The sequence below is a fragment of the Macrobrachium rosenbergii genome, chromosome 12 (assembly GCF_040412425.1).
Source record: "Macrobrachium rosenbergii isolate ZJJX-2024 chromosome 12, ASM4041242v1, whole genome shotgun sequence".
NCBI lineage: Eukaryota > Metazoa > Arthropoda > Malacostraca > Decapoda > Palaemonidae > Macrobrachium > Macrobrachium rosenbergii.
In genome coordinates this window covers 50,153,399-50,170,609 of record NC_089752.1, presented here as the reverse complement: position 1 = coordinate 50,170,609, position 17,211 = coordinate 50,153,399, and the positions used below count along the sequence as shown (strand labels likewise).

The 17,211-nt window shown below is 36.7% G+C and overlaps 1 protein-coding gene across 1 annotated transcript in view; it reads right to left on the bottom strand.

Moving 5' to 3' along the window:
* The window catches only part of LOC136843651 (uncharacterized), a 512,877-nt gene that overhangs the window by 408,394 nt on the left and 87,272 nt on the right, over nt 1-17,211 (bottom strand). Inside the window, exon 2 of the mRNA XM_067112195.1 lies at nt 2,155-2,219. The gene's annotated coding sequence lies outside the window, so the exon portion shown is untranslated. The remainder of the gene's footprint in view (nt 1-2,154; nt 2,220-17,211) is intronic.

The following is a 17,211-nucleotide window of genomic DNA, read 5'->3' as shown; positions in this document are numbered from 1 at the left end:
ATACAAAAATGGGAATAAAAGCACGTTAAAAGAAAAAGAAGAAGAAGAAGATGTGTGTGTGTGTGTGTGTGTGTGTGTGAGTGTGCAGGGTTAACGCTCGCTCATAAAATGGCCGCCCCATGCAAACAAAGTGCAAATGGCTGGCCATTTAGTATACTCCTCTCATTTTTTCCTCCCTGTATTATTCACCCGCTGCCACCAACCTCTCGTTCGTTATAGGTTGCCGTGAGAGAGAGCCACTACGAGGATTGCAGTCGCTACCATAAGCAGCAGCCACATTTTCCCCCTGAGGCGCTCCGGTCTTGCCATGAGTCAGGAGCACTCGGCCCGAGTTCATTCTGGTTGTGTTTTGGCTCTGACATCAAGCAGACGTCCACTGTTCTCGCTCGCCTATTCCACAGGTCCGTCAACCCGTGCCCCATGTGTGACAGGCCTTAGTTCAGGGTACCCATAGACTGGATCATTCCTTTGGACTCTTATGGTAAGCCTATGACAACTCAGGTATTTTGGCAGCCTGTTTTTCCTCCTACTGAAATATTTCTCGACTTTTTAATGAACACCCCCCCCCAAAAGTAAATCAAGTGCTCCACCATGTGTATTTCTCTCTCTTCATTCATCTCAGTAAACCCTCCTTTTGATCTATAGTCCAACATTTTCTCAGCCACAGCCACCGTTTGCTTGCGTGCTAAACAGTGCAATGTAAGTGAGTTTTGATTGGCTGTACCATTCGTGGCCACGTTGTTAGGTAGTGGATCCTTGTTATTTTAATTGCATGGTATTAGGGCTTCAGTTCTCGTCAGTCCTATAGTTAATTCGACACCTCTCTCTTTCAGGGGGATGTCTTTATCGTGAGTGACCGAGGACACTCTCAGCTTGCCCTTTCATTTGTTGCCTGGACCCTTCCATGTGCGACTAGACAAAGTAATTTCATCTCTTGCGGCACCGTTCATTACCTGTCTTTATGATCCCTTATTATTCACGTGTGCCCTTAGTATAATAAATTTGTACACCATTGTTCTTAATTCTTAAGTAAATGTAATTAAACGTTAACTGAGTATAATTACGCCTTGTAGTAACATGACTAAAAAGAGTACCTAAGGTTGGTAATCATCTTCTTTCCATTTTTTTTTTTTGCTGTCAGCCATTTTATAGCGTTCAGCTGATTGGTCAAGGCTGGCAAGTAACAATATATATGTATATGTATATGTATATATATATATATATATATATATAATATAATATATATATATATATATATATATATATATATATATATATATATATATCTTTCTTTTGTCCAATTGATCATGTATAACATGTCATAAGTCTGTAAGCATCCACAAAGGAATATTCCTTTCAAAAGGATTCAGCAAAAGAATACATTCAAAAGTTGGTAGTTTCTGTCATAGAGCTTCATAAGTAAACAGAGGTGAGCTTTCACGAGCAAAGCTACAAGATTACATGACAGTTGTATATATGTTATCCTGTAGTGCCACTTCAGCCCAGCAGCGAATGACCTGTAAATGTACTAAAGGAAAGGAGAGGCGGTTAGGGAAGGATTCTATTGTGCCTCCGTTGACATAAGCTGTGAAATTGGGCCCCCGTACCTGGTAGTCATTTTAGTACTGTGGATCGCAGGCATATTGGAATAGGTGCAGTGGGCTACAAACCTCATTTAAAAATACTTGCACAGACCGAATAGTTATCCTGTCTGTAGCCTTTCCTCCTTAGGTGTAAAGGTGTACAGATTCTATATATATATATATATATATATATATATATATATATATATATATATATATATATATATATATATAGTCACAAAATAGTCACACAACTTATCTGTGTATATATATTAATACTACTACTCGTGTTAGGCTTCCATAAGACGGAATGGTTTAGATTCAGATTCTTTAATTTACAAAGTACAAAGTTCCGAAGACGCACAGACTTATACATCAGTTACCGATGCACTAAGGAGATAACAGCTACACTCGGGTGTGTGTGTGTGTGTGTATATATATATATGTGTGTGTGTGTGTGTGTGTGTGTGTGCTCCACCCAACACCTGTTGTTTTATTTTTCAGTTCCTTCGACTCACAGAAATTACTTCGAACATATATCATGCATGGAACTAAATTAAAAAATACTCACATAGATAATACCCAAATAGTAGCAGAGACGAACAATATGCAAACGTCCCATTCCATGACACTAACCTGCAAACAACAGAGAAACATGGTTATAAAGAATAAGAAGCACCAAAAATGTTAATAATTCAATGTAGTTGAAAGATCCTGTTATTCATATGTATATATGGGTATATTCAAATCATACAAGTAATTGAATTCGCACTTCTCATTAGCTTGTAGTTGTCAGCTAACAGAACATGTTGAAAAGCGCACAAAATCCGCTGCTTGTATGATATTAAACGGACAGCCATTGTCTTGATGTAACGTGCCAAAGCTACTGTCTGTACAATTTTCAATATACCTTCAAGTATAACTGAGGATCTTTTAATCGTTTTTAGAAGCCCCGCATGGTTTTCTACTTAGTGTTTCACTAGGCAATAGTAATTACTATACGAATGAATATACTCGTTTACACTTTATCTGATAAGAAGGTACTGTATATGGATGCACAGCATACGCCCACCAAATACAACACACACACACACACACACACACACACACACACACACACACACATATATATATATATATATATATATATATATATATATATATATATATATATATTGTATATATATATATGTAATATATATTTAGAGAGAGAGAGAGAGAGAGAGAGAGAGAGAGAGAGAGAGAGAGAGAGAGAGAGAGAGAGAGAGAGAGAGAGAGTTAGGATTTCAGGATTTCAGAATTGCCATCAGAAGCTTTTTAATGGTTTTGTTTAAGTAATTCTTGGTCCTATCGATGTAAACAATTATACCATAAAATTTTATTTTTTATACAATTCTGGTCCAATGTTGTACACAGCTATTCCATGAAAACTCCAATTCTAATAAGGTGAACTTGAAAAGATAAAAATTGGAACGTACAAAATTTGTATAACCTAATTGTATTTGTAAATACGTGTACGTGAGAATGTTAATGTAAGAATTCCTACATGAAGGCGAGATTGTATTCATACGCGTTTATACACGTGTGTAGCCATACGTGCCCGAATGAATGCGTTTTGTGAGAGCGTGAACACAAAAGTTTTCGTGTATGTCTTGAGTGAGCCTGATGATATGTTTATGTGGTCATTCTTTTCACAAGGGTTTCTCATTTCAATTTCAGCCATTCCAATCACTTTTCGATGTTTGTCCATTTATATAATTGTTTATATTCAACTATGCCTCGGTTCTGACAAATTTTCATATATTTTTTCAATATTCAGTTAAAACATATAATCTAAATATGGCGAAATGTGTGGTAAATGCGTGATAAATGAGTTACGTATTAAAGTGATTGTAATTATAACCAGTATATATATATATATATATATATATATATATATATATATATGTATATATATATATATATATATATACTGTATATATATGTGTGTGTGTGTCTGTGTGTATGCATATATATGAATTTTTTACAGTAATCTAACATTGCTCCATGAAGTTTAAAACCAATTAAAATGCTGCACGATAAACTCATACATTTTGACTGAAAATAGTCAAACCTATTCACTAGTGAATATACGTATATGAATATACATATATAAATACACATATTTATATATATAGTGTGTGCGTCTGTGTGTGCGTGTCTGCATATTTATATGAATATGTAAATATGTTTCTATATGCAGCCTATAAAACGCCTGCACAAACGCACTAAGAGGGAGGAGGAGGAGGAGGAGGAGGAGGAGGAGGAGGAGGAGGAGGAGGGAGGAGGAGGAGGAGGAGGAACCTTTTTTGACTAATCCTCCCCTTTATCACGAACGGAGTTTCCCGTCACCGGGATTTCCTCCTTCATACCTTGATCCCCGAGTTAATAAATCTCGGGTCTTCTTCTGATTTCAGGGAGACTACGCCGTAATCCTTTTTAAGTGTATGTATGCAAGATCCACAATCCCCTCACACCAACCCCCACACAAAACCCAGACGATCCCCCTGAGGGGGAAGAGTTAAGTTTATTTCCAAACAAACGGAAGAGGACGAAAAAGGCTCGGGAATGGGAAGGTTTAGGTCTGGGAAAATAAAATTATGTGAAAAAGGTTTAAGTAATCTTTTAAAAACTGCTCTTAGGCTTCTCTGGGGAAAAAAAAAGTAAAATTAAAAATGTTACGAACGTCTCTTTTTCAAACGGGTCTCAGTCCTCAAAAAAAATGCATATTAAAAAAATGGACATCATCCCTTCAACGAAGGCATTACTCCTCTACCATAATAAATTCACAAAAATGTAAAGCTTATCTTACAAAAACGAAAGAAGAAGAAGAAGAAGAAGAAGAAGAAGAAGAAGAAGAAGAAGAAGAAGAAGAAGAAGAAGAAGAAGAAGAAGTAAGGGTCGAGTTCTTCTGGAGGCGAGGGTGGGAAATATATTAAAGGTAAGAAAAGGAAACACGAAAAAAAAAAAACCGGCCCCTATAATTTCAAAAAGGTGAAAAACACAGTGGGGAAAAGAACACCTCAATTTCTGTGAAAGGCTCCTACGCCTTACATTTGTTTGTATGTAAGTTTTTTTTATTTTAGTTTATTTTCTTTTTTTATATAGCGATCGTTGGTGGTGCTGCCGTAGCTTGGAGTTAAAGCGAGCCTGTTTAGAGTCTGCAGACGGTCCCTTTTGAGCAGACTGCCCAGTACGGATTTATTCGTACGTTCCAGGTTTCTTCAAATGAGGGGAAACACAGAAGTGTTTTGGTAGCCGAAGAATTTATCTTTTTTTTTTACTGGAAATGGGATAGGGGTCGTTGTCTCAGCACACTTCTTCAATTTGTATTTTAGGATTAGCTGTTATGTCCGCATGTTGCAATAAAAACTATTTATATCAATTTATAATTTAGTCCTGAAGACGCCGTGGATGGGAGAGGGAACGTCCGTCGACTACAAAAAGTAAATGGAAGCAAACGTGAATAATATTTCTTCATTCCTGTGAAGCTTGCCTGAAGAGAAAAAGAAGTGCAGATAAAAGGATAGTTTCTGCAAATAAAAATTGCAATTTAGTTAGCTCCATCCTTTATACAATATTAAGATTTTTCCAATTTTCAAGGTATTACATTTATTCGTTCAATATCTGTGTAAGTTTTGTTTTCTTACTGTGCAGATAAATAAGCGATTTGAGATTTTCTGCGTTGCAAGATTTAAGTAAAAACAGCGTAATGCTACTGGAATCTTCTGTACAATTCTAGGGAACGGCAGTACTTTTGAAATATGAAATTATAAAGCATAACTGTGACAGTGAAAATTGTTTATTTTCACAAAGAGCGAAAATCTTTCCCTTTATACTATAGTTTTATGGACATTATTCATTTAATTTAATATTTTTATTTATATGACTTTGATTCAGACTTATTCATTTCCTGCTCTTCCCAATCAAAATGTTTTCCGTGAGCTCATCAGATGTCGTGTTAGTCTCTTCACGCGTATTTCTCCTTAATTTACCTTCTGGGAACTTTTATTCCCCCAGCTGTCACTATTTGCTGTGCATTTCCATGAAATTTATTTCTTCACAATTCCCACGGAATAATTAGTACACTCTTAATTCAACGTATGAACTCTTTAGTATCAAAAGTATCCCCTGACAGAAGGCGTCCGTCAGTGCAAGTGAATAGGACATGTACTAAGACAGTAAACATGGTGAATAACGCCCTTAGCACATCAGTAGCGTATCACGTTTTTGCCCCCAAATGAGGATGCGTTTTGTTTCCAAGAAACCCCTATTAGCACCAAAGTCAATAATAAAAAATGGGAGGGGAGGGAGTAACTGTGACACCTGGGAACTCTTGAGAGCGAAGAAAAACATACAAAGAAACAAAATACAAAAGGACTCTTATTTTTTTTTCCAGAAGGGAGGGGAAATGAGGTGGTCGGTGGATTGTTTGGAAAGTGCTATAAATAGTGCTCCAAATGAGACCCAAATTAAGAAAACGCTCTAACCCACGCGGACTCCACAAAGAAGGGGATTACGACTGTGGATATCAATGATGCTGACCGTGACAACAACACCAATCATAATTATAGTAATAATAATAATAATAATAATAATTATAATAATAATAATAATAATACGTATCTACAAACATTCAGGAGGAAGCGGAATCTTACAACATAAAAAACATTAGGAAAAAACTAAGAATGGCCGAGAGCTGGGAGCAATTTCGAAAAAAATATGAACTCAAGGACATCAGCAGTAAAACTAACAGTAATACCATTCAGTGAGTATCTCCACTGTGCATTCTAGAAGAACCCGGAGTCTTACAATGAACAAAATCATCATTCGAAAAAAGTAACACATCTCAGAATGGCCATGATCTGAGTCATTGTGGGGTTTATAAAATGCCATGAGGCAATTAGATAAAGACAAAGAGGGTCGAGAAACATCCATGACAAAATCTACAACCTTTCCCAGTCGTATGAGAACCGAATAAAGCATTGAGATTTTTACCACTAACACAAACATACAAAAATACTAACACAAAGAACGAAACGCCCAAGGCACGAGGCTCTATAAGTAAAACCTATACTGTCTACAACACTGGCCCATTGTGCCCGCAAGGCATGCCTGTCCATTAGCCTTGACGTCATTATCGTGCATATCAAGAGTACACAGCACTTCACGTTATCTGACGATGGAATGGCAGAGACTTTATCTCATCACGACAGCATTTTAATATTAGGGAAAAGGACTCCACTATTCATAGTTATAATTCATAATTTTGTATTTCCCTGGACGGAGATAGACTGATAAGTGGGTTGTTTGCATATTGTTTTAATTTTTCTATATGTTAGGGTGTTGGGAACTTTCCAAGATCTCTGTTGTTTTCGCAAGAATTCTGCTATTTTGTCCCCTTCAGATGGGTACATCAACTGTTTTCTTTAATATAAGCACTGATAATCATTTTGGGTACACCAACTTCTTTCTATACTATGGGTACAACTAATAGTTTTTTAGCATGGCAACTTTGTCTACAGTGTAAGTGCAGCTAATATTTCATAAGTACATCTACTTTCCCTAGTGTAATTCAATTGACAAATACGTGATACTACTCTTCAGTACTTACTTTACCTCATTGAGCATCACTCCCATTTCTATTATGTAAATTCGAATAATAAAGAGTGACCCTGAAAAGCCTTACTAGCTTATCAAGACTCTCTCTCTCTCTCTATGGAAAATACAGCCCTTCAAGAATCTCACACAAAAATCCCGAATATTCCCCTGGAGAACTGCACATTTCAACAATTCTTCAAACGAGGCCTACAAAAGACTGATAGAAAAGGGCCAAGTCAGCAAAAACTAACCTAAAAAATCAGCAGAAATAATTCTTTTTTTCCTTTCTCAAGATATTTTTGCCTGAGGCAATAAGTTCTTTTGATCTACTTTCCTTGCCATATATAGCTTGATATCTCCCTTAATCCCGCCCCCAAGCTCCGGCCCATACCTGCAATACATAGATTCATATCGCAACCCCCCAAAACCTATCTTCCTGTCACCGCGTTCTCCCTCGGGCGGACCTCTCCCAGCAGGTTCGCACGATAACCAAGATAAGGGCGTCTGCAGCACATCCCATCTGAACATGCTTTGTCATAAGGAAGATAAGGGCTTCTGCAGTCTGTCCTATCTTAACATTCTTCATATTCATAAGGGTTCTGCAATCCCCATTCCTTATATATAGAAGGCCTTCTGCAGTCTATCCTATCTTAACATTCTTTATAATCATAAGGGCGCCTGCAGTCTATCCTGTCTTAATCTTTATGTGCATAAGGATTTCTGTAGTCTATCCTAATATTCCTTGTATGTATATAGACGTCTGCAGTCTATCCTATCCTGAAATTCTTTATGTGCATAAGGACTTCTGCAGTCTATCTTTTCTTAACTTTCTTTATATGCATAAAGGCGTCTAGAGTCTATCCTATCTTAACAGTCTTTAAATGTATTAGGACGTCTGCAGTCTATTCTATCTTAAAATTCTTGAAATTCAGAAGGGCATCTGCAGTCTATCCTATCTTAACATTTATTTATGGATAAGGGCGTCTGCAGTCCATTTTAACACTCTTTATTTACATAAGGGCTTCTGCAGTCTATCCTACATTAACTTTCCTTATATGTATAAGGGCTTCTACAGTCTAACATTCTTTATTTGCATAAGGGCTTCTGCAGACAAACATTCTTTATATGCATAAAGGGCTTCTACAGACAAACATAATTTCCTCGTTGGGAGAGTCGGTAGAGTTGTGGGCTAGCACTCGCTAGGCCCGAGTTCGAGTCACCGGCCGGCTAATGAAGAATTAGAGGAATTCATTTCCGGTGATAGAAATTAATTTCTCGCAATAATGTGGTTCGGATTCCATAATAAGCTGTAGGTCCCGCTGCTAAGTAACCAATTGGTTCTTAGCCACGTAAAATAAGTCTAATCCTTCGGGCCAGCCCTAGGAGAGCTGTTAATCAGCTCAGTGGTCTGGTAAAACTAAAGTATATTTAACTTTTACAGACAAACATTCTTTATATGCATAAGGGCTTCTGCAGTCCGCCATATCTTAGCGTTTTGCAGCCCACCCTGCCTGAACATCATTATAATACAGGCGTCTGCAGCTACGCTATCTAAATGATAAAGGCACATTTAGCCAGTCCTAGTTAAACATTCAGTGCTACAACAACAGTATGATAGAGGCGCCTGCAGCCAACCCTATTCGAATATCCTATTCTATAAATAGTATGATAAGGTGGTCTGAGGATGATAAAAGATTGTGCAGCATAAATTTCTTTATCCCAAGTTGTATTTATCGAGCTTCTTGAAATGTGCAGCAAATCAATTTGTAGAGAAAAATCATGTTAGCTTCTATTAGGAGACGGACTGTCACAAGGCCAACAAATTTATCAAAATACTTAAAGGTAGTGCATACGGAAATAATAAGTCATGTAAAATTGATTTTTTGCTCAACAAGAGCAAACTTATTAATATTTTGTGATTAAGAAGACTCAGATATTAGGTAATTTTGAGCTTTCTTGAAGTTTCCTTCCTAAAAAAAAAGAAAAGAAAGAAAGCGAAGAACAATTTTCATACGCCTGAAATTCATATATGAGGTGAAGTACCATACGCCATTCCAAACGAAAAACTTGATGTGTGTTACTTCATTAAAGATAGATTTAAGATAGTGAAAATATCAAAAGTACTAAGTATTCAGAGAAGTGAATTGAGCAACTGCGTGAAGACTTGCAGCCCGCCAATCTCACATAGAATTAAAACGGCTCACAACCATACAAAGGAAGAGAGAGAGAGAGAGAGAGAGAGAGAGACTCAGACACGCGAACCCAGTATTAATCATCAAGCGACTGAAAGTGAATGAGTCAAACAGACTTTCCAAAATGAATGAAAGAACCAATGCAGAAATGAATGAGTCATACTTCATACAAGACTGAGGGGAAGTCTACGATGGGATGTTGGTAAGAACAAAGACTGTATGATCTGATGAACACTACGGACAGACAATAAAGCAATCGCACTGAGAGTCGGGAAAACAAGACGAATTATAAAAAATATGATAGATGGGGCAAACAGAGAGATGAATATGATGACTGATGACGAAAGAAAAACGATGAAATATATGAGCATTTCAAGATTGTAAATGTACTTATGTATACATACATACATGTATACATAAAGATAATCAGATAAACAGATCAGGTTACTATATTAAAGAACATTTTGACAAATAACGTGAACATGAATCTGAGGAGAGAAACTTCCATATTTAAGGGAACATTGAATGATTAGAGAAGGTAACATTTAATTAAAATATTATGGCAAAAAAACAGAAAATAATAATCATATATAACAATGTTTTCCCTCGTTTGTACCCAGCCAGCGGAGAGAGAGAGAGAGAGAGAGAGAGAGAGAGAGAGAGAGAGAGAGAGAGAGAGAGAGAGAGAGAGAGAGAGAGAAAGATCTGTGCTAGGTGGATCCACTAACTGTGAGTGACACGTACTTTGGATCTGGGAATCGCACAGCAGGGAGTCGGAGACCAGACAGAGAAAGAGAGTAAGAGGGAGAGAAAGAGATTGAAATGGAGTCCGCCCACGACTAAAGAATCAAGAACCAAATTATTGAAAGATTCTTCCAACAATTCAGTTTTTTTTCTCTCTCTCTCTCTTCATTTACTCCGATAACCTATCCATAGAAGTTCCCTATCTTAAAGATATTATTATGTAAAAGATGAGCTAATTTCATTAATAAACATTTAATAATCTCGAAAAATGCACCATATATATATATATATATATATATATATATATATATATATATATATATATATATATATATATAATATATATATATATATATATATTTACGTATATATATACACATATTGTGTATATGCATATGTTTGCATATATATGTATACATATATATGCATATATATACATGTATATATTATGTATATATATGTATATACATATATAATATATATATGTATTTATATATAGTCACCGCAAAAAAACACGAACACCCCCTTTAAATGAACAAAAATCAGAACATTGTTATAAAAACGGAAAATAATAGGCAAAGTTTTTGTTGTATTACCTTTTATTCAATATTTTAAAATTTCTCCTACTATTTTTAAGTGTTATCGTGCACAAAAGTCCGTTCCCTTAGCCATCCAGAGAGTGAACACGAATCCGGTGCCTATGAAACACCGAAGCAGTTGAACAAGTAACTAATGGAAGAACCAACAGATATCACGACGTAAGGGCATATGGGAACACGAAGGAGGAGTGGGAAGCAGGTGTTTTTCTTGAGCATAGAGTAAAGTTCCCGCGATAGTACTTGAAAATAACTGAAAAATGTCAAAATACTGAATAAAAGGTAAAAACACAAAATCTTTGCCTATTATTTTCCGTTTTTATAACAATGTTCTGATTTTTGTTCAAACCGAGGAGAAATTTGCTATTTCAACTGACCAAGGAATCTCATGCAACTGATCACTGCATTACCTAACCTAACGGTATGTCTGAATTGACAAGTGTCCCCAGTTTTCCCTTCGACTGAAACTCTCATTGTCCCTTGTTCAAATTTTCCTCTCTTAAACAGTCACTGGCTAAGAAATCCTGGTAAAACATATCCCATTTATGAAGTTATCTATCAAGTACAATTACTGTTGTCTAGTGAAGTCACATAACTTATCCTGCATGACGTTAAACATATTATTTTTGAACTAAGAATCATCCCCTTGTGATTAGTAATGACAAGTGAGAGTTTCTGTAATGCAAGATTGTTATCTGGAAGTGTATTTTCCAGAATTACGTACGCTTTGGGCCTGCACAACATCCTCTTTCTTGAAGAAGAATCTGCATCATTAGTATCAAGAAGCCTTAATTCGACCTACCAGTAAATTCCTGATACAGCTTCTGAGAAACCTAAATCTGTTACGTTCATTCTATGTAGCATTGAGATTTGTCTGAAGTCTGATTAATGTTCTGAGATGCTGTTAGCTCCTGTAAATAACCCATTTCATTTGATTTTACTTGTGTTGCTGAAACTAGTGTTCCAGTAAGTTTGCTGAATTCATTCATGTGGTTATGAATAATCCTCTATTCTTTGTTAACGAGTGTTAACTGGGGACCTGATATATTCACTATCTGTCCTTTAGAGTTAAGTTTAGCCTTAACTGACAGAATTACGTGGGTCTTAGGTAAAGCATGGAAATATAAATCAAATTACTCAATTATTAACCTTATTAAAAGGACCTACGTAACAATATATATATATATATATATATATATATATATATATATATATATATATATATATATATATATATATATATATATATATATATACATATATAATATATATATATGTATATATAATCTTTTGTTTTTCTTAGAGGACTTACTGCATACATCGCTGAAGAAACATCGCAAGACCCCAGCCCACAAACTGGTCACAAATGTTACTTACTGAATGTGCCTGCTTTTCAGCAACAGCCACTATGCTCAATGTTAAACACAAGTTGCTCAACAACTATGACCACGCACACTTATCTGAATAATGTCCTAAACAAAATGTCCTTCTAAACAAACAAACAAACATTCGCTCTGCCTCTCTTCTTGTACTATAGGGAGTCGTTGAGACATGTGGTTGTTTGTGTCCAATTCTCGCCGTTATTGAAAATGCCCACAAACCCAAGCCAAACAAAAGACAAAGATCATCAAGTTTTATGACAACCTTCAACAGAAGAGAATGCGCATATGCAACAGAGGAGAAAGAGACAAGAGTAAGGGTATAAAATATCGATGATAATGGGTTTTTATTTTTTGTTTTCCAACTTTGCGCAAACCCTTAATTAATTACATTCCAACCACAAAGGAAAGCAATGACTTCAGTGGAAGCCGAACTAGGTTAAAGTCTCAGTGTGATGCTGTAGAGATTAAAGATTAAGATTGTTTATCTCCTTTATAAAACTGATGTAAAGATTAAAGATTAAGATGCCTTATCTTTATAAAACTATTTATACAACCGAAGCCCGAGCACAAGATGAAACCTGAATGCGAAAATGGGTATCGCTGTTCATAATAGGGGTACTAATATATCCAGCCCTTGGTTTTAGGTAAGGCAATGAATAGCAGTATTTCATTATGCATATCTGAGTAGTATCGCAAAAGTAATTGATATAACAACTAACTGTACCAAAACAACACGCCCAGCAATGACCAAATTTATATCCAGACTTTGTCAGGCTTTACATCTCCAAAGATGGTGTATGAGATACAGGAAAAGTCAACTGGTTTGGCTACTACTTCGCTCAAGTTAAACTCAGAAACAGACAACTCATTTTATCCATATCACATATAAGCATTCTATTATGTGAAAGATCGCAGACATTTTCATGGTATTTTTAACTTAATCTACACAAAATTATGCTCATCAGCAATAAATCAGTTTCTAGTTTCAGCTAGGCCATTACGTCAACACCAATGAGGTTAGATCCATTACAATTTCATTCTTTTTTTTTTTTTTTCTTTTTTTTTTTTGTTATTCTCTGACAGCAGCCCGGCAGCATTTACCTAGTCTTCCCTCTCTCTTGGCCCGTCTACCAAAATATACACAAAATTCACTTGCTTTTTATTTATTTAATGCTGTTCGGAAAGATTCATACTTTTAAGCAACCTGATTGCTCTCATTTGGTTATATTAAATTTATATATCAAATAAATTCTGAGGCTAAATATTTACAATAAACCCAGTACAGACTCAACATCCTACTCTGGCACTCAACCGCCTTCGAACTGTCTTCGTGTATTACGAAACCAACCTGACATTCTTTTGACGTCTCTTAAGCACAACAGACGTCACGCCGACAGCTCCGACACAGCGATGCCGGATAATATGACATCATCTAATGGCATGTGTCACCGAACACGTACGTGGCTCTCGCTGGGATGACCAGCAGGTTACTGTCCATACGATGTAACACGTCTGCGAGAGCCGAGAGGGGACAGTGGGAAGAAGGGGCTAGACCTTGAGGCTGTCTCTCTCCCTGCCATTCCCCGTCTACAAACCTGTCTGCCTACCGATGCAAAATGCAAGATCACTGAATCATTGAGCTCGAAGCCAATTTGAGAGCATTGCTCTCATTGTTGACACAGATTCATAGACAACAAAACAAGGGCTATATTATATATTCTCAACTGATGGAGTATTTCATGGCGTTAATGTGCCATTATTGGACTTTAAAACTCCCAAAAACTAAAGAGGTGCAGTGTCTTTTTATTTAAGTGTCATAAAAGAGGAGATAAGTTGCAAATAATTTAGATTAAAAAATTAATAATCAAAATAAAAAATGAAAGCACCCTAGAAAGTTAAACTGACCTTCAAAAATATACACTAAAAATTACGAGAGGTGAGAGGAAAAAAATTAATTTCCATTACAAGAAAATTATTGACCACGCTTCGCAGACTAGAATAACAAAAACAAAGGGCATACATCAAGAATTACGCTGAACTTGAGCAATATACATTTCAAAAAATATGAAAAGGTGAAAACGGAAGTTTCCATCACAAGCAAAAAATATTTAACAACACTCGCGCGTAAACTTCTTGATGTATTTGACATATGCGTTTTATCTCCAAGGAAAACGAGTTCCATAAACAGACGCCAAGTATACTGGGGAATACAAATGCGCTTATGAATTCGTGCACACTCACAGCTATCGTCAAAGAACGCACACGAGAAAGAATACATATGCACGCAAACTCTCACTGTACTTCGCAGGCAAATTTTGTTCGCATTTTATACACGACGTCGCAAGGCACATGATTTTATGGTGATGGGATGTCCTCTGTGATGCCAAGGACGACAGAATACGCCATGGTGGAAATGATAGGACCGAGAGAAGAAGAAGAAGAAGAAGAAGAAGAAGAAGAAGAAGAAGACTGACGACAAGCGGGAGGAACTGGAAAGGAAAAATAAAAAAATGAGTCAGAGAAAAAAAAACACTATAAAGGGAGAAGAAATTGAAAAATCAAATAAGATACAAAATACAAAAAAAAAAACAGAAAAATATAGAGCTAAATTAAAATGTAATTCAGAGTGATGAACAAAGAACACCGGATAAAATATATAATCTTAATTGCCCCGTGACTTCAAAGATAAATAAGAAAATGCCGAAAAAAATTCAATTATAAATAAGCAGCCATCACTGCTTATATAAATGATAAATATATTCTAGACCAATACATCAGCATCAAAGGAGGTAACGGAAAAAAAAAAAAAAAAAAAGACGAGGGATGAATAGACAGGAAAGACAAACAATGGAGGAGCCAGGAAGGGAAAGTACGGAAAGGAAAAGATAGGAAAGGAGAGAAAGAAGGCTTAGGTAACTTCATCGGCACCAGCAACCGACCGAACGAAGCGAAGCTTCAACTTTAGGGTCCCTTTTTGGTTATGTAAGAATTCCTCCCCTTTACCCACAAACCTCGCCTCCCATACCCCAACCCCCTACCTACCCAACCCCAGCGCCCGCGCCTCCACCAACCTTAAACTTCTCACTCTCCCGCTCTTCCTTCCTTCCTTTCGCTCTCGGTGGCCCTCCCCTCACCCCCACCCCCCTTACCCCCTACCTCTCTCATCTCCCTCCTTCCAGCATCTCCTAATTAAGTAACGATCATCAACTCCCCACAGAAAGGGAGGGGACAAGGGAGGGGAGGGGCCTTCAAAAGACCACTTGGGAGGCTGAAGCACTTGAAGTGACTTACGGACGACTTTTTAAAAGGCAGCGGCGCGAATTCGAGGCCCGGCATACTTCATGTCATCTCAAAGGAGACTATAATGTATCCGGTTTCTTTTGTCTGGATCAGGGTGATCGTCTATACATTTTTCTTTTACTCTGTCTATTCATTTATTCTATTATTTGATTTTGTAATATCTGTAAGTGTCAGTTTCATCTATTACCTATATGTAAAAATTGACTGATGAACATAAGCGTACCTGTACCGACTGTTAAAACATCAAGGTACTCTCTTTCTCTCTCTCTCTCCCTCTCTCTCTAATACAAGATCCTATTTGCCCTACTAGGGCAAAACAGTACGTTTCTGCCTATTGTCTTGCATCTACTCTACATCTACCAGTCACCTGGCCGCCTTCTCTCTCTCTCTCTCTCTCTCTCTCATACACATACACACACACACAAACACACACACACACCAGTTCTCACTAGCAATGCATCGACGTGACACACACTGTACCAATAAACGTGACGTCATCTGCTCCTCCAAGCGAGAGTTACAGGTCACCTCGGCCAAGTAGGGGACATAAGTTGAGTTCTTCCGAATTTCTCTGCTACACCTTCGTACCGCACTTCCAGCTCTTAGTCAGAGTCCACAGATATTGCGAGTGTTTTCGTCGTTCACAGGGAAATAAGAATTAGAGGAGGGTATCTTCGTCCGATTCAACCTTCTGTAAATCTAATTCATTCATCTGTTTTATTTTTCTTACCTCTACGAATATTGATGGACTGTGTAAATCAGGAAAGATATTCATTCAACTCTTGCTTTTTTAGATTACCCTAAAGAATAAAAAGATGCATTATAATAATGTTGAAATGAAAGACGATGACATTTACAGCAAAAGCAACAACTACAATGGGTTCCACAGCTACAACAACAACAAAAAAAGGAATGGGAGAAAGACGACAGACTTTCTCCCTTTTATTACCTTCACAAAAGAATACAGCAAAAGCAACGTTACAAACTTCGCCGAATTTATAGCCATGGTCCGAGATAGAAGGACAAGGGAGCCACGGTCAGAATGCTGTACAATAGTTAAATTTCTCCCTGCAACAAAGAACACACGGCCAATAACCAAAAAGATTTCATGCATAAAAACTAGGAATCCATATCTAAACCTGAAGGCTGTAATTCGTGTCCTTTCCATTTATTCTTCGAAAAACATGTAACAACTAGTGCTTGTGTATTTTTCCAAATTGTTTTCCTTTTTTATGCCCGGAACAAAACTATGACCTCATATGATTTTGACACGATACCTCTTCAGTGTATTCTTAGACGACGTTAATAAACTGGTGAATATTTGCGTTAATGAGTTTCTCCAATTATAATAATAATAACGAGTGGTTACGGCGTTCCCCCTCACTTTCTGAACGTCACGGGTTTGATTCCCATGACTTCCAATTTTGTTACTGTTGACCTAAGCAGTGAATTCCGCACTCGGTAATATGTCGAATGTAGTGGTCGCACGTACTGAAACCCAAAAACTTAACATTATCTGCAGCAGCTCCGTGAAAGGGGATAGGGCGAATGATGAAAATTTACAACTACTACTACTACTACTACTACTACTACTATTATTATTATCATTATTATTATTATTATTATTATTATTATTATTATTATTATTATTATTATTACAATAAACCTCTATTTCACTTTAACTTCTTTTCATATATTCACCAAGGTTTTGGCCATCAGTTTTCGTCTCTGAGAGAGATAAACGACACTTGGCAAGAGACAAATGATTCGTTTC